General features: G+C 33.7%; 1 pseudogene; it reads left to right on the forward strand.

The window, feature by feature from the left end:
• The first annotated feature begins 949 nt into the window (after nt 1-949).
• LOC149557706 (transcription factor MYB124-like) overlaps nt 950-27,799 on the forward strand; it is a 32,266-nt pseudogene continuing 5,416 nt past the window's right edge.

Below are 27,799 nucleotides of genomic sequence, written 5' to 3' on the forward strand. Positions count from 1 at the left end.
CATAGAAAATCATGAACACAACAGCTCTCTATTGGCAACTGAAGTATCACTGATAATCAAAGTATCCAATGGTTCTCAATAAAACCAAAATATATCTCAATCATATTGATCGAAGACTCCAAAAATAGTTGAGTCAAACATGTCACAACATGACATCATCAAGAATAAATCCACATTTCAGTCCCATCATGGCGAGTAGAAAATAACCAAGAATAACTGATCAATGACCAAAAATAATGGTTAAGTCAAGTGTCTCATACATAAGAATCTCAACTATAACAATTAGTAATCACATCCAATACATAAAGCATTCCATCACATAACCATGGTTGGGTTTATAAAGATCGAGATTAAAACATCATCATGATATCACAATCACATAATCCCCCAAGCCTCTAGTAGACGTCCTATACTGGTCAACACTAGTCAACCCAAAACCCAAAACAATAGCATAAAGAATACACAATGCAAACACATGTTTTGGTTTTGCTAAGTTTACAACTTAAATTTAAATGCAAAAGTCTCGATTTACATTTCCAAGTTTAGAGAAAGAATTGGAGGAACATTTATACGTTTGAATGAATACAAATATTCTTTAAAATCCATCTTTCAATTATGATTTTAATTCAAAACATCCTCGACCAAACTAACAATTAAATTTCATATAAAACAATTAATTTAAATCGTAAAACTTTGATATAAATCATTTATCAGTTATACAATTATAAAACAAATTATTAATAATCATTTTTACATATTATATACATACTTATATATATATATATATATAAATACATATATGAATATATAAATTATTTTTACATTAAACAAAATTGAATTAGCACATTTGATTAATACCATTTAACACATATAAAAATTTAATAACAATTAAAAATGATTACTTATGGCAAATGTTATAAACATTCACATAACATAATAGTCTGCCGGTATGCAGGACCCTATGGTCCCAGGGCCTGCGACGTCAGTGGTACTGTGTACCAATGTCATTGTAGTACCTGCAACGGCGGTACACTACGACGGTAGTGGGGACGCAAGTCTCGTCCCCCCCCCAACTTAATGCATAATATGTATATAATTTTTTTTAAATCGCTTACGCAATTCCCATTTAGGTTTTGCAATTTGGTTTAAAACGTTTTCACCTAAGGATATATTATTTGGATTTTAACAAATATATTATATATACATATGTATGTATGTATATACATATGTATGTATGTATATACATATGTGTATATATATATATATATATATATATATATATATATATATATATATATATATATATATATATATATATATATATATATATATGAAGGTATGTGTGTGTGTGTGTGTGTGTGTGTGTTTATATTCATGTAGAATTAAAAACATCATAGCATATAAACATGTATACATATATATATATAATTGCATATATATAAATATATGTATATGTGTATGCAAATTGACAAAATATATATAAATTTCAATTTTCAAAATTTCTCCATAAACCTTTGATCTCCAAAATTTTCAATAATTAATCTAATGGGTTTGACTATGAATCTAAACCCTAGCCCCATGTTCTTTTCAGATCAATGCATATAGAATTCTCAAATAAATTAAACTACCCATATAGAGAATGCATACAATAAAAATATGAAATTCCTCAGAAGACAAATGGAAGACACGAAGAAGACAGGGAATGCATGATGCAGAAATAGCATAAGAAAAATCATAAGAATCTACCCGGATTCTGATGCTAATTCACTCTTCCTCAGAAAACCCGCAGAGCAAGCTCCCTGCTTAAGAATTCTCGAATCCTCCAATGCTCCAATTGCACTCCAAATACTATGTCTAAGCTTCTAGGAATGCCTAAATATAAAGAGCAGCTCTTAGGAAACACCTAGAATGCTTATAGAAATAGCTAGAAGGTGTCACCAACTAAGCATGGGTTTTTTCCAACCTTCTAGATGAGCCATAGGGTTGTAGACACCATGTGCTTAATTGATGCACTAACCTCTGTGTTGTTGACACATGAGAAATAGAAAAGTGCATTAACTCCCATGCAAGCTTATAACTCCAATTCACTTTTTATATAATTTCTATTTAAATATTTATAACTTTCATTTTAATTTTTATAACCTTTATTATTATTATTGATTTATTACTTTATTATTATTATTAATTTTAATTTTCTAATTTTCTTTTATTTATTTCTTTTTCCTCAATTATTTCTCATTTAATTAATTATAATCAAAATATCAAAGATCATGATATTTTATATTAATTTTCTCAAATAAATAATTCATTAAATAAATCTATTTATTAAGACTTAATTAATAGAAAATTCACCATAGACCTCCAAGATAAAATATGAGAACCCATCATAGAGAAAATCACACAAACTCAGTCTAAAGGGTTAAAAATCACGAATTATGTCATCCAACAGATTCGGTGGGTAAAATATCTAGATACTTGCCCTACCTCACTAGGACAATTGGCTTAAAGGTTTGGGATTTGGACTTGAGAAATTATATCCCTTCTCTTATCATTGAGATAGTATAATAGGGTATGCTCATCCTGGCAATTTAGGCAAGTCGATACTTGGTACTTGCAACCTGCAAAAATACCATGCATGTACATACAATATATATAATGCTAAGCTAAACAGACAATGGCAGGAAGTGGTGCATCAAGTAGATCTCGACTAAGCAGGTCCTTAACCACATTAGAAATGCCATACAATAAGAAAATACACACACCATACACATGCAAGTATGGGGTAAGTATCCATAATAAAACACATAAGATAATAAACCATCCATCTAATCATCAACAATAACTGAAAACAATATAATGATCATCATGTATGCATGAAATGTAAAGTCTAAATGATCTCATCATATAACCACTGAATCCATAACATAATGTCTGATAGTGTCAAAACAATACCACTAATCCATCAACATAAAACTAGTCCATCATAGTCTGATAATAATAGCAACAATATGTCTAGAAAAGATGTGAACGAGGGTAGGCACTACAAATATTTTTTACAACCATCCCCCTTAATAATGTGTCAGCCTTGAGATATGATGTATTTTAATCATTAGAAGACCTTGTACAAAAATAATAATAATAAACTAAATATGTGAAAGCCTTTTTACCATAAGAAGTTAGCTACGAAAATGATTGGATAGTAACTCATAATGTATTGAACTCCATTCTTTTCCCTAGGCCTACTTCAGGTGACCATGCTGACAAGGTGTCAATTTCATCTTTAAAAAAAATAAATTAAAACTTAATCTGCAAGGAAGAGTGGAGGGTGGCCCCACCCACTCCACCTTCCCACCTCCTCTCTCCCCATTGGCTTGCCAAAAAACATATATGGAGCACATTTATGGGATCAAGCATGCCTAGAAAGGCTACCCCACATCTTGCACATCTCCTTGTCCTTATTCATGTGAAGCAAGGAGGGATAGCGAATTAGCATAGGGAAAGGTGTTAGTCTAGTGGAAACATAAAGACAATTAGTTGAGTATTAAATTTTCTTTTGTATTTGACGCATTGTTATAAAGTAAAAGGGGTAATATGGGAATGAAAGGGTTAGGAAATTATAATGGAAAGAGTTGAAATTTAAAAGTTTACATGTTTATTTCATTAGGATAGGGGTAGTCTAGATAGGATTTACTTTTAAGGTAAGTGCCAATTTTCATCTTTATTATAAGGAACATTAGTTGGGAAAGTAGTGTTTATATGTGGGATATTAAGGTGTTAAAGGTTGGGGATAAATTAAGTAGATTTAATATCTATACTTAGGGGATAAGTGTAGGGGATTTTTTAGAGTATTGATTCAGTTGTTGTGATGTGGGTTCAGATAGGTTAATATAGTTATATTTAAATTAGCAAAGTAAAAATTAGGAATCAAAAATTAGGAATAGGATTAATATGGAGTTAAAATTTAAATGGATGGTAGTAAGGGTTAACTTAGGAAGTGATGTATCCCTTAGACTAATGGGCAACAATGGTGTTGATAAGAAAATGGTAAACTACTAAGTTTTATGGGATTCAAATTTAATGTTTAGTTAGTATATAATTTAGTAAGAACATTTGACTGATCAAGAAACACTCACTAAAGTAATTCATGAATGGAACCTTCCATATTGGAAATTGACATATCATTATCATTAGGAAAGGGCTAAGACCATTGGCTAATAGACATAAATACCAATAGTTATAAGTGAAATTTAGAAGTAGTTGACACTCAACATACACTAGGTTAAGAATGACATAGCTATATCTTCTTGATTTGGAAATGACTTACAAAGGAGTTAATTTGGCTAACAAAGTTAAGAATATGTATCTCACTTATCTAATCAAAATTCAAAATATTTGGGCAATGTCTAGATCTTCATCATCATCTGTAACCTTAGAATGCAACTTTTTACACATTCAGTTATAATGATTACCATTTATGAATAACCATAACCTAATGCAAGTGTTAACTTTATCAAATTAAACTTAAAATCATTTGACTAACTATACAACATAAAAGTATGCTTTTAAAATACAAAAATCAGTTGTGTTTTTCCTTGTAGAATTTTAGACATGATGTTTTGGTATAAAAGCATTTGGTTACAACACTAGGAGCCTAACCCATTACATCTAACTTATGAATTGAAACTTTGTGTAGGATACTTATAGTCACTCAAAATGGTTGTCAAAGGGCTAAAGGTTCTAGAGTAAACTTAGCAAGCTAAGATGGGGTAGGACGAGATGTGTGAGGATCTCCACCAGGGAAACCTCCAAATATTGATTAGGTTTTGAATGCTATCAATAATCATATTGGGGTAGTGCAGCGAATATTACCACTTGTCATTCCATATCCAAGCTAGTAGGGTGAAGAGGGGATGGGGCCGATATCAAGGAGAGAAGTTGGAATCCCCTACCTACAATTGCAAAGGATCAAGAGGAAGCATCAGTACACCCAATAGAGCCACCCCCTACATTAGACTGAGCACTAGTGAGAGCATCCAAAGATATTGTGGATGAGATTAGTGAGTTACTATGACTCAAGCCACCCATATTCACTGGTACCATAGATGGCACATGTGCGGAGGCATGACTATAGATTTTCTAGATGTGCTTTAGATTGTGTACCTATGAGAGAAATTTGAAGGCATGACTAGCCATACACCTATTACAAGAGGATGCTTCCAACTAGTGGATTTAGGAGGAGACTATAGGGGGAGTAGACATAGAGATACTCACATGGTAGTCATTTTTAGACTGATTTAGAGATAGATATTTGTTAGAGCATTTTAGATAGAGGCATCTTGAGGAGTTCCATGATCTTCAGTAGAGGGGTCTCATGGTGGCCCAGTATGAGAGTAGGTTCTTGGAGCTACTTCCTAATGTAGAGTACATGAGAAATGACAAGTTATACATTCATTTATTCATTAAGGGCCTTAACTTATCTCTCTAGGGATTAGTGTAGCTAGCATTTCCTAACACTTTCAAAGAGGTAGTTGAGATGGCATTGGTTTTTGAAGACACTTGTAGTAGACAATAATCTCGAGATAGGTCTAATAACTGAAACCCCTCCCAGTAGCTAGCATAGTAGAAACCCTCTTGGAAGGGTAATCAAAGTCATTTGGTGGGGACCTTAAAGGCCTTACAAGCACAACAGAGAGGCTAGCAAGACACTAGATAGAGGCCTTATTAGGGTAATTAGGGCTCTATGCCCAAAAAATGGCCATCTTCTCTCTCCAACTATAATTTATATAAATATTAGGGGCCTACCCTTGCATGCATACCCCCTACTATTTTATAAGGATAGGGATACGCAGTTTAGGTTAGTCTCAATGGGGCTTGATGCCTCAAAAATTGATCTGGGCATAGCGAACCAACCTCTTCATTCATGCCTGGCTCTATGGCCTCCCTATTTACCCTTTCAATGGCATTTTCCTACATGCTACACTACCTATAGAAAACTGATGTGGCAAGTCAAGCCAAGGAGCAAGTTGGGCTAACCCCATCAAAATTGGCATAGATCACTTTGTCATTTCAACCTTTAGAATAGTAGGCTCTACTATTATATGGATCAATCTATCCTATAAGATGGATATGAATTTTTCTTCCTTCTCCTATAGATAACAAGAATGGCCAAAAAATAATTTTTCTCTGTAAGGCTCCTAAGTCCTGCTCATGTAGAGGTGATGCAAATGAAAGGGGGTAGATGCTTTCTAAAAAATGATCTAGGTGTGTGAAAAGGAATTATTTAGGGTTGATAAGGGAATGATTTGATGCAAAGGAGGTGAGCCAATTGATCAAAGGCAAAGGTTGGTGGTTTGGAGCCAGCCTCCCCAATTCTAGTTGGTGGGGAAAGTTGGTGGTTTGGTCCTTGGTTTGGCCTACTATTCTAATGGGCCATCTAGGCCCCAAGTGTGATCAAGCCCATAGACCTAATATACATAGCCAGCTAGGAATCAATAGTCCTCTAAGGGAGGCTTTAGTGGATCTAGTAGGATCAAGGGTCAACTACAGCCCAGACCATAGGGAGTGTAGATTCAGACCCATGGGCCATGTTATGCTTACGGTGGTATGGGTCATATTGTGAGAGAGAAAACCACAAGGTCCCATAGTAGGTAGTTAGTGAGAAGCCACCTTAGAGCCTACAATAGGTGATATGGTCAAATCCCATAAGGTGTTTGCAATGGTTGATAACCACTAAGCCTAGCATCAGGCCATAATGATTGAGGCTACAGGTATGATTAGAGTGTATGAGGTTACTATACTATTTAACTCTATAGCTACAAAATCTTTTATATCCCCTTTTGTAGTGAAGCAACATAGGTTAGTGTTAGCTAGACAAGATATTGATTGGGAGGTTGAGTTAGCTTCAAGGGCTTGGGTGTTAGTTGAATCATTGGTTCATGAGTGTCTGATTTAGATTGGAGACATGTCCAGCACATTAGACTTGTGTATTACTCCTTTGGGTTACCATGATGTAGTCCTTGGCATGGATTTTCTTTGCACCCATAGTGCTAAGATGGATTGCAAATAGAAGAGGGTTGAGTGTATACATGATCACGATACACCTAGGGTGATTTTAGCAGTTCAAAGGCCAGTATGCCTTCATATGATTTTTTTCATGCAGCATAAGTAGAGCATGCAGAAGGGATGTTAGTTGTTTACCATCACAATCAATGATAGAGAAGAGGATATAGGGGAGGAACCTTCCCTCAATTGCTATCTGATATTACAAGAGTTTTTGAATGTGTTCCTATCAAAGCTTCCTAGTATGCCACCACCGAGGATAGTTGATTTCCATATTGATCTCATGCTAGGTGTTGTACATGTATCTAGAGCACCCTATAGGATGACCACACCTAAGCTCAATAAGCTTAAGATTTAGGTAGAGGAACTTTTAGAGAAGGAACATATCTAACCTAGTGTGTCACCTTGGGGAGCACTAGTGATCTTTGTAAAGAAGAAGGATAGATCACTCAGATTGAGCATTGATTACCAAAAATTGAATAAGGTAACTATTAGGAATTGATACTCATTACCTAGGATTGACAACCTATTTGATCAATTATAGGGAGCTTGAGTATTCTCTAAAATAGATTTGAAGTTAGTGTACCATTAGTTGTGCATCATGAAAAGTGGCATCCACAAGACTAGATTTTGTACAAGATATGGTAACTTCAAGTTCACAATGATACCTTTTGTTCTCATGAATGCCTCAGTTGTATTTATGAGCCTCATGAATGAGGTAATCTATACATTTTTAGATAAGTTTGTAGTAGTATTCTTAGATGATATATTGGTCTATTCTCATCATGAGAAGGAACATGAAGAGCACCTATGATAGGTATTACAACAGTTAATGGAGAATCAACTTTATGGTAGCTTGTCAAAGTGTGCCTTTTTTAGATGGGAAGTGCATTATTTGGGTCATGTGATATCAGGAGATGGGATCTTAGTGGACCCATCCAAGATCTAAGCCATCATGGATTGGCCAGCACCTACCAATGTCACAAAGGTTAGAAGTTTTATGGGTTTAGCAGGATACTATAGGTGGTTTGTATCAAGTTTCTCTAGGGTAGCTCACCCTATTACATATCTTCAGAGAAAGGGAAAGAAGTTTGAATGGACAAGAAAGTAGGAGGAGGCCTTTTAGGAGCTCAAGAGGGCACTCACTAGTGCACCCATTTTAGTAGTACCCAACTCCTCATTGGACTTTGTAGTATGCATAGATTCTTCCTTGGATGGAATTGGAGTTGTTCTTATGCAAGAGGGTCAAACCATAGCTTACGAGTCTAGGAAACTCAAGGCTCATGAGCTCAATTAGCCTACTCATGATCTCAAGCTCATGGTAGTGGTTCATGCATTGGTACAATGGCATCATTTTCTTCTAGGGTGATGATTTAAACTTCATCCAGATCACCAAAACTTGCAATATATTTTCGCACAACCAAATCTTAATGGTAGGAAAAGGAGATGGATGGAGTTCCTATGTGAGTACAATTTTGATGTGTATTACATTAAGGATAAAGAGAATATAGTGGTGGATGCTTTGAGTAGATGACATCATGAGCTCACTTCCATGATTATAGGCACAAATTTGAGGGAGTGTATTATGCACCACCTACCTAAGGATGGATGCTATGTAGAATTTCACTAGATAGTCCACTCTCAAAGACCTCTTGAGAGTAAACTTGCTAATTATTCATTGGAATCTGAAGGATTATTATGCTATAAAGGGTGCATCCATGTACCCTCCATAGGTGACTTGCATAGGTTCATTATTTTTGAGGCTCATCAAGCACCTTATGCAGCACATCCTAGAGTTAAGGAGTTCCATACTGATTTAAGATAGCTATATCATTGGCTAGGTATGAGGATGTAGATTGCTAGTATTATAGCCAAATTTCTTGAGTGTTAGAGAGTTAAAGAAAAACATGGGCATCCATGTGGACTCTTGCAGCCGCATGAGATACTTGAGTGGAAATGGGACACTATTTCCTTGGATTTCATTGTTGGTCTTCTGATGTCTTCTTGTCCCCATGATGCCATCATGGTGATGGTTGACAACTTAACCAAAGTTGCCCATTTTTCTCCAATTTGAACTAGCTTCATTGCCCCTACAATTGCATAGGTGTTCTTAGAAGACATTGTCTGACTTCATGGCATTCCTCACAAGATCATCTTGGATAGAGATTCCTTGTTTACATCATCTTTTTGGAGGGAACTACAAGTAGCATTGGTCGCCAAGCTCAGATTTAGCACCACTTATCATCCTTAGATAGATGGACAGATAGAGAGGATTAATCAAATTTTAGAGGATATGTTGTGGATGTATGTGATGGATAACCAAGTTAAGTGGGAAGAATACTTGTATCTTGTTAAGTTTTCTTACAATAATGGGCATCATTCTTCCATTAGTATGCCACCCTAGCAAGCCTTGTATGGAAAACCTTGCAGGACACCCTTGAGTTGGGATAGGATCAAAGACAAAGTATCCATTGGACCACAATTGGTCAAGGACATGGAACAAAAAGTGGTACAAATTAGGCAATGACTCAAAGAGGCCCAAGATAGATAGAAGAAGTATGCAGATGCCAAAAGGGTAGATAGAGAATACATGGTGGTTGAGAGAGTATTCTTGAGGGTGCAACCTCATAAGAGTCCAATTTGTTATGGAAAGGGCTTTAAGTTAGCACCCCATTTTGTTGGACCCTTCAAGATTTTGGAACGAATAGGACTAGTCACCTATCATCTAGCCCTACCACCTAGTATGTTGCGTATCCATGATGTATTCCATATTTCTATATTTTGGAATTATATCTATGATGAGTCTCACCTCATAGATTGGGATGCTTTGTAGGTGGAGTCAAACAGATAGATAGACTTGAAGCCAATTTTCATATTGGCTTAGTGGACCTTCTCACTTTGGGACAAAGAGTTGTACCAGGTTAGAGTCTAGTGGGACTATTATGATGAGGTCATGGCATCATGGGAGGATGTAGCATAGATGAGAGCACAGTACCACTATCTTTTTGATGAACTTCAGGAGGAAGTTCATGCCTAGTGGGGTGAGGATGTGAGGCCTCACCCCAACCCATCAAAGCGTAGATACTATATTTCCATTTTTTTATTTAGGACTAGATATCTTGACATATATTTTGATACTTGATGGATAGTAAATTTTTCTACTTACCCAATGATATTTATCTTGTGATTTTCCATCAAGAGATGTATTAGGACTTAATTGGCATAGTTGATGAATTAATGGATATTTATTCAGTACTGAACTATTATGATAAGAAATGGAATTATGATGTGATTTGAATGCTTAATTTAATCTTGTTGGGGAAGTTAATAATATACAGGTTTTGAGGGTTAATGATTAAATACTTTATTTATAAATTATGGAGAATAGGAAGTTAATTATGGAATGTGTTATATGTGAGTGGTAGAATAATTAAATTATCATGTACCTTTACTTTCATATGTATTTTATATGTGACATTTCATTGGACTACTGATGCTCGAGTTTAGTGTGTCAAAAAGGAACCATGAAAACATAATGGCGATACAAGGTATAAACACATGTTAATATGACACTGCACAGGTGAATCTTTAGAAGATTCACAAACCTCATTGTGATGTGTTTATTTTGTAAATGTGAGATGTATGTTTGTAGTATGTATTTCATGAGTAGATTCAGAACATGTCATGTGTGATGCATAGTGAATTTTGTGTGTGTCACTTGACACTTGTACTCATTATGTGAAAATGACATGTTATTTGAAGATGGATCATGTGGCAACCTTATCTCAAGTTAAATTCCTTAATTAAGAATTAGACTTATTGCCTTGACCTAGTAAAGGGATACCACCATAGGAAATTTGAAATTGGACTCTACTTAACATTGCGAGGGTCAAAAAGTAGATCTATGGTGAACTTGTGATGAGAATAAACCCTACCCATGATAATAATTTAATTTAGGGGGCTAATAGTGACCACTAGGGTGCCTAGAAGACCTAGGAGACCCCAAAAAGAATGCATTTTATATTAAATCCAAAAATGGGAGTCTTATATAGAGGCATGGCGAAATTAGAAAGCCACTTACCCACTCTCTAGCTTTAGAGACATTTAGGCTTTAGAGAAAGAGGATAAGTACCTCTACAACAACTTTCATTTTCCATTGCTTGGAGTGAGGTTGATATCCATGATCCATGGTGTTTCTCATTGCATTGTAGATTTGATATGGTGTTTCTTCATTGCATTGTAGATTTGATATGGTGTAGATGTGGTTTGTGAAGAATCTTGTTGTATGTGTGTTGAATGTGAGAAGTTTTAGGTGATTTATTCCTTGAATCTTGTTTTGTTCATGTTGGATGTTTATGTAAAATGGGTGTGAAGCATCACTCACCCTTGGGAGGGAAGAGATGTTGGGGTGAAAGGGCTAGTTGGGCTCACTTGTGTAGTTGAGAAACTCTCCCATGTGTGGAGATGATTTTGATGTGTTTCAATGGAGTATGAGCTTCAAGATTACTTACATTCTTAGGAGGTATAAGGAGGTGTATGAAGAGGGAGGACATTTTTAAGCTTTGAAAGGGCATGTTACTTTTGAGAATATGTGAATATATGTGATTTATGGATTTGAAATTCTCCTCATGGAGAGAGCCCACCTCCACCCTATATCTTGATTCTATTGTAGAATCTATGTGCAAGCCTTGGGATGGGTTGTATTATGTTGTATTGAATTGTGTTGTTATAGTTTTGCATGATATGTGAATGTAAAGGTGTGCAACCATTTGTGCCTTGTTTCCCCAAGCTCCATGGATGGCCTCCTTAAGGCCTAGGATGAGAGGTGAGACTCCATGGTTCTATATTTTTATCTCTCTTTTTCAAGTTTTTACTTGATGATCTTGGAAACTTGGAGCTCATGTAACCTCTCCATTTCATAGGAGAAGAAGACACTATTGTATTTGTATTGAAATAGAGAGAGAAACTGATTTTGTTATGTGATTATATTGTATTTGTGAGAGTATTGTCTTTGTTCTATTTCATTTGCGAGTAGAGAGGTTGTGAGTCAACTATGTAGTGTGAAAAGGTATTTCTATTGTATACATTTTAAAATATTGATTTCACCACCCTATGTTCATGGTTGACAAGTGTGTAGTATGGAAGAAACAAGAGGACTTTGAAAGAGAATTCTATTAGATTATAATTGTAGTTTAATTTTCTTGGATATGAATGCATTGAAGAAAAGGATTAAGTGTCATGGTTCACATTAGAAAAATTAATAGGACATTATCATTTTATTATTCTTATTTCCTCAAGTCTCATATGAATAATTTAGATGCATTTGTGTTCAATATCAAATCATATTAAGTGTATATTATATTTCTAATTGATACTAAATTCATAGTCATGACGGAGACATCAACAATAAAATTGGAGTATTTGAAGTTCTTAAAATTGCATGCAAAAGATTGTATTGTGTCTCATATAAGAGAATTTTGCAATTTACATTTCATAGTAATAGGGTAGTTGTCATGTACCAACCATATATTTCACTAGATGGAATAAGCATTGAAACACATAATGCAATGTTCAAATTATATTAGCTCTAAAATAAGTATCCATAGAGAAAATTGTGAAGAAAACAAGGCAATAAGCTCAACTTAAAAACAAAGTGCCTATAGATGCACCTTCATTCTCTAGAAAATGTATGTAAAAAATTAAATAATATCTCTTGCCATTATAGGTCAATAGAATAATAGACCCTAAATAAGAAATTAATATCTTAAAAATTATAAGTTAGAAATAAATAATTTTTACAACCACCCCCCATTAATAATGTGTTATCCTTGAGATATGATGTCCTTAAATCATGAGAAGACCTTATACAAAACAAAATAATAAACTAAATATGTCAAAGCATTTTTATCCTAAGAAGTCATTTAGGAAAATGATTGGATAGTAACTCATAAGTTAATAGACTCCATTCTTTGGCTTGGGCCTACTTGAGGTGACCATGCTGACAATGTCTTAGTTTCATCTTTTAACAAAAAAAAAAACATAAACTACAAGGAAGAGTGGAGGGTGACCCCACCCACTCCACCTTCCCACCTCCTATCTCCCCATTGGCTTGCTAAAATCATATATGGAGCACATTTATGGGAGCAAGCATGCCTAGAAAGGCCACCCCACATCTTGCATGTCTCCCTTTCCTTGTTCACGAGAAGCAAGGAGAGCTGGTGACTTAGCATAGGGAAAGGTGTCAGTCTAGGGGAAAGGTAAAGATAATTAGTTGAGTATTAAATTTTCTTTTGTATTTGATGCATTGTCATAAAGTAAAAGGGGTAATATGGGGAACAGAGGGTTACGAAATTATAATGGAAAGAATTGAAATTTAAAAGTTTAAATGTTTATTTCATTAGGATAGGGGTAGTCTAGATAGGATTTACTTTTAGAAATGTTTTTCTTTTGTAAGTATATGTATAAGGTAAGTGCCAATTTTCATCTTTATTATAAGGAACATTAGTTGGGAAATTAGTGTTTATATGTGGGATATTAAGGTGTTAAAGGTTGGGGATAAATTAAATAGATTTAATATCTATACTTAGGGGATAAGTATAAAGGAATTTTTAGAGTATTCATTAAGTTATTGTGATGTGGGTTCGGGTACATTAATATAGTTTTTTTTAATTATAGGGAGGGAAAGTAAAAATATAGTTATATTTAAATTAGGAATCAAAAATTAGGAGTAGGAATAGTGTGGAATTGAAAATTAATTGGATGATGGTAAGGGTTAACTTAGGAAGTGATGTATCCCTTAGATTAATGGCCAACAATGGTGTTGATAAGAAAATTGTAAACTACTAAGTTTTATGGGATTCAAATTTAATGTTTAGTTAGTATATAATTAAGTAAGAACATTTGACCAATCAAGAAACATTCACTAGAGGAATTCATGAATCCAACCTTTCATATTGGAAATTGACATATCATTATCATCAGGCAAGGGCTAGACCATCTGATAATAGACATAAATACCAATAGTTATAAGTGAAATTTGGAAGTAGTTGACACTCAACATACATTAGGTTAAGAATGATATAGCTATATCTTCTTAATTTTGAAATAACTTATGAAGGAGTTAATTTGGCTAACAAAGTTTAGAATATGTATCTCACTTATCTAATTGAAATTCACAACATTCGGGCAATGTTCGGATCTTCATCCCATAACCTTAGAATGCAACTTTTTACACATTCAATTATAGCAATTACCATTTATGAATAACCCTAACCTAATTGAAGTGTTAACTTTATCAAATTAAACTTCAAATCATCCTACTAACTGTAAAACATAAAAGTATCCTTTAGAAAATATAAAAAATAAAAATTCAGTTGTGTCTTGCCTTGTAGAATTTTGGGCATGACAATAATTGATTATCGAGTTATAGTAATTTATGTTTACTAAGCATTAGCAGTAATCAATTTTATTAGTCTAAATTTCAAGTTGACATCTAAGGGATCTAGGATATATTTCAGTTGTAACTAATTCATCCCCCATCTCAGTTACTCTTATATTTCCAACAATTGGTATCAGAGCTTTTGGTGCTTGCAAGAAGGTTTCAAGGACCTAAGCTAAAGATAAGGATGTCCTAAAAGAGAGAGATTCCAAAGCTAAATAAAGACAACTTTTCAGCATATTAGGGACTTATAAGACTTCATCTAGCTACCATCAGTGATTCAGGTTGCAAATACCTTGATGAAGAATAAAAAACTCCTACTAGTACATTATCTATTGGACATCTTGCTAAGAAAAAAGAACCATAACATCATGATGATTGACATTGTATCTACTCTTAGCTATGATGAATTTGATGAGATCAAAGACTCTAAAATTGCTTTTAATATGTGGAACAAGCTAAAGAATATCTATGGTGGTGATGACAATGTAAGGAGATCCAAAGTAGAAAACCTTAGAGGACAATTTGATCAAATGAGAATGAGAGAAGATGAAAATGTTGCTAAATATGTGGAAAGAATCAAAGCCAGTGTTACTTTAATCAGAGCTTCTGGAGGATAGATCAAAGAAGAAACTATTGTAAGTAAAATTCTTAGAACTTTTCTTCCCATCTATGCAATTAGACTATTTTCTATTCAAGAAAAGAGATGTGATTCAAATAGCAAGTTAGGCTTAGATGCCCTAGTAGAAATATTGATAACTTTTGAGCTAGACAACTTTAACAATTATGTTCCAGCTTCCAAAAGTATTGAGTCTACATTTGAAGCAAAAATTTCACTCAAATAAAAAGGCAAGAAAATAAAAGAAAATTAGTCAAAAAGTGAAGAGGAAACCAAGGAAAGTTCCAATAGTTATCTTGAACTTGTTGAATCATTACTTGCAAAGAAGCATTCTAGGAGTAGAGGAAAGTACAAAGATAAATTTCCTCTAATATATTTTTTATGTGAAGAATTTGGTCATATTGCTGCCAAGTGTCTAAATAGAGATAGCAAGGATGAGAAGAAGAGCCACAAGTACAAAGGAAAAAAGGAATTCAAAGTTCGCAAATCCAACAAAGACAAAGCTAAGAAAACTTGTTTTATGGCAAAGAATTCTAATAATAGTGGGGATGAAATAGTGTACATTACTATAAAAGATGAATCAGATGATGAAGGAGATAAGATGGAACTTATCTCTCATGTTAGTAAAAATGATACATGGGTCATAGATAGTGGATGTTCACACCATATGACTAGAGGAAAAAAAAAATTTGAACATTTTGAGCACTATGATGGAGGTAGTGTAAGGTTTGGAAATAATGAACCTTTTTTCATAAAAGGAAAAGGTTGTATCTCATTAACCAATGAACTTGTACATGACAATGCTTATTGGGTTGAAGGACTAAAACATAATCTACTGAGTGTGGCATAGCTAATCAACATTGGATTCAAGGTAGAATTCATGCATGGCAAGGAAAGACTATTGGATGACAAAGGGAATCTAATTGGATCAAGAAAACAAACAAAAGGTAACCTATTTTATATTGATCTTGGTGATTGCTAATGTCTCATTGCTCAAGTGGAAGAAATTTGGTTATGGCACAAAAGAGTATGTCATGTAAACTTTGACAATATGGTCAAGATAAGAAAATTTAGAAAAGTAAGAGGTATCCCTAGTTTGAAGAAACTAGATGTTGGCTTATGCAAGAATTGTCAAATTGGAAAAATGTGAAAGGCTAGTTATAAGAGAAAAAACTATCAATCTAAAGATGTCTTGGAAACTATGTATACTTACTTATGTGAATCTAGTGGAATAGAAAGTTAAAGTTGAAAAAAAATAAAATTATTCTTTTTATTGATGACTACTCTAGAACGATGACTATTATGTATACAAGAGAAAAGTCAGAAGCATTTGAGAAATTCAAATGGTATCTAGAAAGAGTAGAAAAGGAAATAGGAAAAATATTGAAATGCTTAAGATAAGACAAATGTGGTGAATTCATCTCTGATGAATTCAATAATTTCTTGCATTGAAAGAGGAATCAAAAGACAAGTATCAACCCCTAGTACTCCTAAGCTGAATGGAATAGCTAAAAGAAGAAATAGATCCATCATGGAATGTGCAAGGACACTAATGATTGAAAAGAATGTTGCTATCAAATACTTGAAGGAAGCTATCAGTAGTGTAGTTCATACTTTGAACTAAGTACAGTTGAACAAGGACTCAAATAGAAATCCCTATGAACTATGGTATGGCTACAAATCCAATGTAAGTTACCTGAAAGTATTTGGCAATAAATGTTATATCTTGAAAGAATCTAGAAAAGGCAAGTTTGATGTAAAAAGTGATGAAGGTATATTTCTAGGATATTCCTATAGAAGTAAAGCATATAAATGTTTGAATTTGTCTACTCACAAGATCATAGAAAGTGTGCATGTGAGAATTGATGATTTTGCAGAAAAGACTAAAGAAGAAAGCAAGAAGGAACCAAAAGATTATAGGAAATTTGTTTACTTCAAACCTGATACATTACCAGATCTATCTGACAATCAGGAGACTTCACCTCCCAAGTCCTTCATAGTTATCAAGTCACATTATAAAGCTACCAAGTCTGAAGGACCCAAACCATAGACTAAACAACTTGAGCCTAAAGTTGAAATTCAAAATGAAGATAGTACAATTCATTCAAAAGGAAAAGAACCTATATTGGCTAAGTATGTCAGATGACATCATACACCTGATCGGATTATTGGAGTTAAATTAGATGAAACTATGATAAGAAGAAAACCAAAAGGTACATGTTTACTTGCTGAATTTGAACCTAGAAGTGTTAAAGATGTATTGGAAAATGAAAGTTTGATTGAGGCTATGAATGAAGAAATAGAATAGATAGAAAAGAACAAGACTTGGACTCTTGTACCTAGGACTAAGGATAAACATTTGATTAGTACAAAATGAGTATTTAGAAATAAGCTAAATGAAGATGGAAACGTATCAAGAAATAAAGCAAGATTAGTATGTAAAGGTTATTCTCAAGAAGAAGGTGTTGATTATGGTGAAACTTTCACTCCTGTTCTAAGACTAGAAGGTGTTAGGACTTTACTTGCATATGCAACACACTGAGGATTCAAAGTATATCAGATTGATATTAAATCTCCATTCTTGAATGGAATTCTTGATGAAGAAGACTATATTGAAAAACTAGAAGGCTTTTTTGATCCTAACAAAAGGGACATGGTCTACAAATTACACAAAGAATTGTATGGTCTCAAACAAGCTCCTAGAGCCTGGTATGAAAGATTACATAACTATCTGATATAGATCAATTTTCAAAGAACAAATGATAATAGTAGTCTGTATATCAAGGAAGGACTGGATAAGAAGATTGTGTTGGTAGAAATATTTGTGGATGATACTCTATTTATAGGGAATGATGACCTATGCAAAGCATATTAAGAACAAATGAAAAAAGAGTTTGAGATGTCCATGTTTGGAGAGATAAAATTATTTGTTGGATTGTAGATACAATAGAACAAAAATGGTATCTATATCACTCAATCTAAGTATATGAAAGAGATACTCAAGAAGTTTGGAATGGAAGATTCAAACCTAGTTAGAACCCCCATGTGTATTGTAATAAAGCTTACCAAAGATGGTGACTCCAAAGAATTAGATCAGACCTTATACAAATCAATGATTGGGAAATTATAGTATGTATTTCACAAAAGGCCTAATATTGCCTTGGTAGTTTGAATAGTGGCAAGATTCTTAGTAAAATGCAAAGAAAACCACATGATGGCAATCAAAAGAATCTTAAGATATCTAAAAGGTACTAAAGACTATGGGTTATGGTACAAACTTGGAGGAAATCTAGACCTAAAAGTGTTTATTGATGTTGATTGGGTAGGAAATATTGATGATAGAAAAAGAACTAGTGGTGGAGCTTTCTTTCTTAGTAAAAGGTTCTTATCTTGGATGAGCAAGAAGCAAAATTGCACATCCCAATCCAAAATAGAAGCATAATATGTGGCAGTAGTAGTAAACTATTCTAACATTGTTTAGTTCAAACAATTACTGGAAGGAATGAATATTGAAATCAAAGAGCTAGTAATCATGTATTGTGATAACACTAGCACAATTAACATATCAAAGAACCCAGTGATGCATTCCAAAATGAAGTGCATTGATATAAAATATCACTTTGTCTAAGAACTAGTGTAGGACAAAGAAATTGAATTGGAATATGTCCATACAAAAGAGAAAATTATAGACACATTCACCAAACCATTACCTAAGGATGCATTCTTGTATCTAAGAGGTAAGCTAGGGGTCATTCTCCTAAATAAAGCTCACTAAATGAAGTTTAGTTGTGCATCAATAAGAACCAAGTTGAAGATCAATTAGTTGATGTAGCTTAGTTAAGAGAGTATTGCATATGAATTAGTACTCAAGGTACATTGATACTAATTTGGCATGTGTTGTCTTTGGCATGTGTTGTCAAAGAGGGAGAAGTTTACTATCATAAACTTTTGAAATTTGTTTTGTCATTCCAAGAAGAAGAAAGTGATATAATTCCTTTATAGAGGGAGATGACTACAATAAAGGAGAAACTTCCCATGTAAAATCAAAGAGGGAGAAACTTTATATCAGAGGGAGTCTTATTCTCAAATTTCATTGTGCTATGACATGTTGTGTTGCCATCAATGCCAAAGAGGGAGAATTTTGGATACAATTGATTAATTGTGTGTTTTCTTTGATGTTACATGAATGTCATATCAAATGGCAGTCAATGCATAGTGAGCTTACTTGGTTAGTTAGACAATTTTCCTTGTGTACTGAGCATTCTAAGTTTACTCTATGGGAAGGCAGTGTCTACCAAGCTCACTCAGGCATCGAAGGAATTATGTAGAAAAGGGTGTTAACTAAGATCACTCAGTTAATGAAGGAAAGTTAAACAAAGTTACTGCTAACCAAGTTCACTTAGTTACCAAAGGATTTTTGCAAGTTTGCAGTGTTAACTGAGCCTCTATTGGTTAACACAAGAAATCATCTCAGAATCTAAAACACAAGAAATCATCTCAAAATCTATGTTTGCCAAGCAGGGTTAGCCAATGAAGGATTTTATTATTTTGGCATAAGAAAATTTATTATTTTAAGTATTGGTCACTATAGTAATGAATATTGGTCATTCTAATTTTTATTTGAGTCAACTTGACAATCTGGATGATATAAGTATAAGGTCAAGTTGAGATTTCAAGAGTGTGCAAGTGTGTTGATTGAACTGAAAGAGAAAAGTGAGGAAGCAAGCTTGAAGGATAAGTAGGTATCCTTGTGGAGTAGAAAACTAATATTCAATCAGGAAGGATCAAGTTTAAGTAGAATAGAGATCTGGATTCAACAATTCAATTGCATTACAATCAGGTCATTTTATTGTTACTCTCTAATCATTGTAGCAGTAATCTGAAATCTCTTAACCAAGTTGGTTTAACGACCATTTGTAAATACTCTAACAAGGTGGAAAATCCATTGAATCATTCTAAGACCTCTTACAAGGCCACTCATAACAAGGTGATTAAATCCTCTAACAAGATCACACCTAACAGTTTGTTTTGTAACCTTTAATCAAGTTGGCTCGTAACAGGGCTCACTTTAGAAAAGTGAAAAATAGTAGCTAGTTACATTGGTGGTTTTTCCCATATTGGGTTTCTACATTAAATCCTAGTGTCTCATGTGTTCATTTTTTTCTCTCATGCATGCAAATTAAGGTTAAGTAATTATTGATAATATCTTAAGAATAATTAATTACCGAGTTATAATAATTTATGTTTATCGAGCATCAGTAGTAATTAGTTTTATCAGTCTAAATTTTAAGTTGAAATCTAAGGGATCTGGGATATATTTTAGTGGTAGCTAATTCAACCCCCCCTCTTAGTTACTCCTCTTATATTTCCAACAGGTTAGAACTTCATAAAAATTGCATTTCACGAAAAACTTTGAAAAATCACAAAAGATCAAGAATGATATTTGCATACCAACATTGTTTCATCTTGAAACTAGTAGATGTGCACTAGAGTTACCATGGTGTTTGATGAAATGCCTCTAAAGGCTAATGACACTAAGAATAATAGCCACATTCTCAATGCATAAGGATTGCAATGGCTTCCAATGGACTTGAGTAGATGAAATTGTTTGTCCCACCAGATGTGTCAAAAACTATTAACAAAATAGTTTGCACCCTTTCTTGAGATATGACCCTCAAATGACCTTTTGTAACATGGAAACAAGCTCCAAGTGTGGGACTTTTTGTATGAGGATGAATCTTTAGAAAATCTTGGATTCCTTACTACTAGGATGCACCTAAACTACCACTTAAGAGGAAAAGGGAGAAGGAATGCACAAAATTAAATTGTTGAAAGGGGAGAGGAGTATTGCAGCAAAATATAATGTGGTTAAATATCTTCCTATAACTGCAAAAAAATCAATGAAAACCCAAAATACACTAATCTCGATCCAATCTATTTCCCAAAATGACATGAAGGTTTGGCATTAATTGCAGTATTGAAAAGAAAAGGGATTTTACTATGCAATAGCTGCTAGCAGACTTGACATAACATATGAATCAAGAAAATAGAAAATAAATTATTCACCACAAGGCAATAGATGTGCACAAATAGTGAACTAAAAGAAGAGGTAAGAAATAGAGCTTTCACTAATGGAAGAAAAAAGTTGTAGAGTATAATATTATTGTAAAATACAAGCAAAGATGAACCCTCAAAACATATTCACAACTACCTTTTATAGTGTTCAGGCATAATTCTAATATTTATATTGAATTCAAACCCCAACCAAGTGGAATTGGATTGTAGATAAGAGCAATAACTGAGAATCAAAAGAGAAATCTAATTAGATGCACATCCCAACAACTAGAAATTTTGATTTTTGTGTGCAAATCATGCTTTAAAGAGACAAAAATGATAGCCATAAATACTTTGGCTAGTAGATGGATAAAAAAGGTGGTGGAAGGATGAAAAATGCATTTCCCAAGCATGAAGAACACTAAAAGATGGTTACAAATGATAAAAAATATCTATTTTCCATTGACAAGCTACTTGATTTCATGTTTGTTATAGTGCTAGGTCCTTCATGTCATTATTCAACAACCAATTCTACCACATGGCCTCATATTCTTTAAATATTCCACCACCTCACCTATTCTTAATCTCCTTGTTGACCTATAATGTTGTAAAGACTTCCCTTGTTCATTGATTCATATCTCTTTATTTTCATTAAATTCATGGCCTTGTGAAACTATGACACCTTCAATTTATGCCTTATCACTACTTTGCAACTATTTATCATTTTGGTCCACTAACCATTGTGACCCTATGATGACCACTAAAATATCTTCATCACATCACCGCAACTGCTTGTTGCTCAACACTTTCTTTGTCTATGATGCCTTATATTTAACTATGTCACCTCCTTGTAACCACCAAACATAAATCTTTCTTTAACCAAGAAACATTGTGAACACTACTTTGGATGGCTACTATCACCCTCTGCAACCTCATAACTAAAAACTTCTACAAATGAAACCTTGAGATGTTGTCCTTAGCCCTTAACCTTAACATTTCTTTCTATTACAATCTCACAACCATAAACTTTAGCCATATTATTAACCTTGCAAAGATGAGAACAAATCTTTCACCACTTTGTAACCTAAACTAGGGGTTAGCATTAACTCAATGTGACACTGCAACTTCCCTAAATCTTAATTGCCTCAATCACCATTTGCACCTTCATAGCTTAATATTTTGTTGTAACTCAAACACTTATGATGGTGTGAAAACCACTTTCTTTAATTGTTATATATCCCTCATAGCTTGGCAATGATCACCATACACACCTTTGTAGCTTAATATTTCTCTATAGCTCAGCCACTTATGATGGTATGATGACCACTTTCATTAATTGTTAGATATCCCTTGTATCTTCACAACTTAAATTCTTTACTTTTGGCTTAATCATGTGAGAATGCATTAACTAAATTTTCACTAAGGCTATTTTACTTTCACACTATTACAACTTGAAACATTGGAGCTTATTAATGGATTTATATCTATTTAAGCCAGTCTACATTTATCAAAAAGACAATCAATCAAAACTAATTATATTAACCTGTGACAATGCAATGAAGGATTCCTATGAAATGGGGTCCACCAAGGCATGTGTCCACTAATCACTTCATCATAACTTAAAATTGGAGTTTAGCATTAACTCTTACAAAAGTGAAAACAAGGCATTCCACATCATCACAACCCAAAACTCAGGTCACCCTTGACTATTTACAAAGATGAAAAAGCCATTTAAACTTGACTATAACTCTCCATCGTGACTTCATAAATTAAGATTCCATATTGCATAAACAATCTATAGTCATGCGATTGGCAACCTTCATGCCTTCACAAATCGAATTTGAATGTTATTCCAAATAGTTGTGAATCTGTGCTAATTGTGAACATAACTCTTTCACATCCTCATAGCCCATCTGACAATTAGATCACAAACTAGAGTGATGAGGTGATTGAAATGATTTCACACCATCGCAACTTGAAATACTCATAGAGATATTGACATATAATATAAAATATTAGACTTAGGGATATAAAAGAAATAATGCATAACCAAAGTTCTTATGTATCCCTTTTTATGCTTGCATGCAAATTATGAATAATTTATCAGAATGTAGGTCATAGCTATCACCTTGGGTGTTTAATGAAGATGGAAACCTTGAAACAATAGGGGCAAATGGAGAACAGTAACCCAAAGAAAGTTAATATGGAAAAATATTTATGGGTTGAATACAAAAGTCATAGAAGAGAAGAAAGGAGCATGGGTAGAGAAAAAAAAAATAGAATATGTTGAGATTTCTCTAGATAAGACAATTAAGGAAGATGCAAAAGATACACAGGATGTTATTTTTCCAAGAAGAAGTCCTACACATTATGAGAAAGAGATTCAATAGGGCTCAGTGACCATTAAGGACATTCCTGATCACTCTATAAAGAATGTTAATCCATTGAGTGAGGAATATCTGAAGTCACTACAACAAGAATCCACTTATATTATTCTACCATGCACAAATTTTGTATTGGTAAATATTGATAAATCCCAAAATGTTGAGATTTGAGACACAACAAGACACGTATTTTGTGCTCCCACATGTTGTAGATGTAAAAGAGAAAGAACCCCATGAATAAGAAATAGCTCAAGGTGTACCCCTAGAACAACAAGGTTAGCTTCATCAAGCACCATTTTCAATGCCTATTGTTTTAATTGAAATGAATGAGAAGGAGCTAGATACCCAAGCTACATTACTATCTAGTCTACAAATGTCAGGGTTTCCAACATTTGTCATAATTGATAATAAGGGGAATGAAGAGAAAGAGGATAAGGAAGAGAATCCTACACTTATCTTACAAAAACCTATTGAATATTAGACATAGGTTGAACAAGAGGACATAGATAAGAAGACTGATGAGACTAAGGAATGGGTAGCTATATATAGACACTGGTAACTTTACTAGTCACTACACCTCCTCCTAGCAGCCAAACTCTTCAAAGGTTGAGTACTCAAGCTACACCACTATAGCTATCAAGGTCAAGTACTAATACACCTAAGAGTGGGGGGACTACATTATATGAGGATGTGAGTCTAGATGAGGTGATTTTTCTACCCTAGTTTGAACCCACAACAATCAAACTTGAAGAAATGGTTGTTCTTTGGGAGGCTCTCTAGAGGAAATCAAGGCAAGTAATCTTGAGAAGTGAGAACAAGTAAAGAAATTTATAAATGATATTAGAGATATTTTGTAAATTTTTTTCATATCTCAAATTCATTTTCCAATAAGCCCATCCTAGAGAAACTTGTAAATATAGTTCATAACATTAAGGATGATGATATAGAGTCAAATTTAAAGCTATTGGAATGGTCTGGAAGGAAGTTTCATACTAAGGTTAAGGACAAGATGTCTAGTGCTATTGCACTAAGACAAGTTAATTTATCAACAAAGATGGATAGTGTGAAGAAAACATTGGACAATATTTTCTCTCTATACAAGAAACTATGTAATGTTGGTATCTTTACCAAAGAGACTCAATAGTCAATTGACAAGCTAAAAGAAGATTTACAAGTAATAGGTAATACATTGAGGCAATCTCTTGGCACTAGTCAAATTCATTTTTATGAGATTACTGCAAACACAAAGTAGGCTTTCCAAGTTGAAAGAAAAGGATGCAAATACTAGATCAACACTAATTAGCATTTAGTCCATGTTGACTCCACAGATGTAAGTTTTGCAAAAAGAACTAGTGTATGTAGAAACATTGATGAAGAAAGATTCTCATTTTTCTACTCAAGAAGGTCTAGTAGATATGGTGGTGAATCAAAAAATATAGATTCAATCTTTAGATGTTGCTAGTAATAATTGGGATTTCTCTTTGGGAATCATAATGGAACTTTACAAGCCATTTTTTGACAAACACACTATTAGTGGACTACCCAAATGACATAAGTGTCAAAAAATAAGGATTTTGAAGATTTTGTAACTTTATTTTGTCAAGGCTGATATATACTAAGAAGGAGCTACAAAAATGAAATGAATTATTTACTTAGGGGATTAATAAGGTATGGGAGACAACAACATTTTTTGCAAATTTTGAGATTTTGAAATTTTGTATAGGAGCCAAATAGAGATAATATATTATCTGACTTATGCATAGAATAAGATTGTATAAGCCATGACAAAGTGTTTTAGCCACTCATGTAAAATGGGATATTGTTAATCTCATTATGGTTTTGACAAAGTAGTGACAAAACACATAGTCATTATTTAGCAGAGAATAGTGCAAGCCAAGTGCATAGTGTATGCCAAGCATAAGCCTCTAGACAATACATGCTGAGTAATATGATAGTTAGTACAGAGCACTAGTATTTGTTGAGCATTCAATGCATGCCAAGTAACTTATGTATCAAGCAAGTAGAAGGAGCCAAGAAAATAAAGTATGTCAAGTGATTCAAGTTATGAGCAAGAGTGTGCTAATCCATTCACAGGTTGAGTATTAGGATATAGAGCATAGTGAAGGTTAAGAATCAAGGTCTATTCATGTTGACATGAACATGAATTTTTAATATTAATAAAAAAGGATCCAGTCATATTATGATTCCCCATGCAAATACATGCAACCAATCAAATAAAGGGAAGAATTAGGTAGAAATAAGAACTAACCACAACCATTGATTTTAACCTAGCCCATCTCCATAATGCCTACAAAAAGAGGTAAACCCTAGAGAAAATTAGTCATGTGAAGAGAGCATTTCAAGGTGCAAATGATAGCTACATTATGGACCTACAATGTAGAATCAGTTTGAGAAGAACAAGGTTAGACAGTGAAAGGATATAGAAGATAGATCTAATCAAGAGAATCAAGAGATAACTAATAAAGAGGAGATCTGGCATAAAGAAGAAATGTACTAATCGAAGGATCAGGTGTTGAATCATTCTAACAAGTACTACAATGTAAATCTCTTAACTAAGTAGTCTTAATAGGATTTTGTAAAGCTCTTAACAGAGTGCTTACTTAGTTGTGAGTTAAAATCTTTTAGTCAAGGTGAGACCTAACAGTCTTGTAAGCCTTTAACAAGGTAGACCTTTCACTAGGTAGATCATAGTTTGTGATCAAAACTTTGTAGCCATAATAGGCCATACTTTAGCAATTGTGAAAAATTGTTGGTGTCATCCCCACCGTAGTTTTACCTTCTCCTTGGAGAGTTTCTGGGTAACCAAAATCTTATGCACTATGTGTTGATTTATTTCATGCTTTGGATGTGTTGAATGGTTACTTATTTCAATTTACATGTTAAGTTATGAGATGGATGTATGGAAAAATATTTTAGAGGCTAAAGTTTTAAGTAATGATTCACCCCCCCACCCCCCACCCGCAAACTTATTTTCCCATTGTTGGTTTAAATAATGATCCGAGGAGCTTTTGATTCACAACATCTAAGATATTCAACAAGCCAATGTTAAACATCCTATGGAAACAAAGAAATAAAGGAAAACTTAGTTTCTTGTTGTGAGAAGTTTACTTCTCGGGTCCTATGAGAGACCAAGACATTTGTCAAACCCTATCAAAGCATTGACAGCGTGTGAAGATTAGTGAGTACATGTATGCATGCTCAAAATGCAATCGGTCCATTCCAAATCGTGTTGCTATGATATCTCACTCAGCTATAAAGATGAGATATTTCATTACCAAAACAAGGTTATAATTAAAGTTTTGGGGTATATTATGATTACAAATGGAAATTGGAAATTAAGGTGTTCAAATATTGTGTAAGGAAAATTACTCATGAGACACCAACTAATCGTCGTGCTCATATTGGATTATTCAAGCCAAATGATAAGGGGTTAGATGTTATATTACAAGTGGATAATGGGAAAATATGATTTCCATTAAAAAAAGACAAGTATCTTATCACACCACCCAACATAGTGCCATATGAATGGTGGATAAAAATATTTCATCATTGATGAGAGTGTGGAAAAGCTATGCTGAAGGACTACATATAAGGTATTCATTATTCTCATTTCTTACTTTGTTTATATGTAGAAATAGATATTATAAATTTAAGATATCATGTAAGGATAATATTATATAATTTGAAATATTATATATGTATGATATCTAAATGAGATTATGTTGATATTTTATGAAATCTATATTGTTTTTTTAAAGGGGATACAATGAATCCAAAGTATTATTATAATTTCTAATATTTTTGAAATATAATTCCTAATTGCATCCAAATATATAAATAGGAATAGCATCAGAGACAAATTATTTTTTATCTTACACTCGACACATAATTTGAAACCCTTGGTAATAAAATTCATGATGGATAGGAAGTGTGCAAAGGGGGAGGAGTAAATTTGTCGCGTTGGGGAAAAAGAATCCCAATATGGATTTTAAGATTTGAGGGAGCCCCAAGCTGAGCATGTCCAAACTCAAGCAATAGTAAACCTTCCATCCATAATGAAACTAAAAATGTACATAGTGGGTAGGGAGTGTGCCTGGGGGGAGGAGTAAATCAGTCACGTTGGGGCAAGAGAATCCCAAAATGGATTAAAAATTTGAGGGAGCCCCAAGTTGAGTTTGTACAAACTTGAGTAGTATCAAATCTACCATCCACTATGGAATTATA

Source organism: Cupressus sempervirens, chromosome 5 (genome assembly GCF_028749045.1).
Source record: "Cupressus sempervirens isolate cs-2001-9-10 chromosome 5, ASM2874904v1, whole genome shotgun sequence".
Lineage (NCBI taxonomy): Eukaryota > Viridiplantae > Streptophyta > Pinopsida > Cupressales > Cupressaceae > Cupressus > Cupressus sempervirens.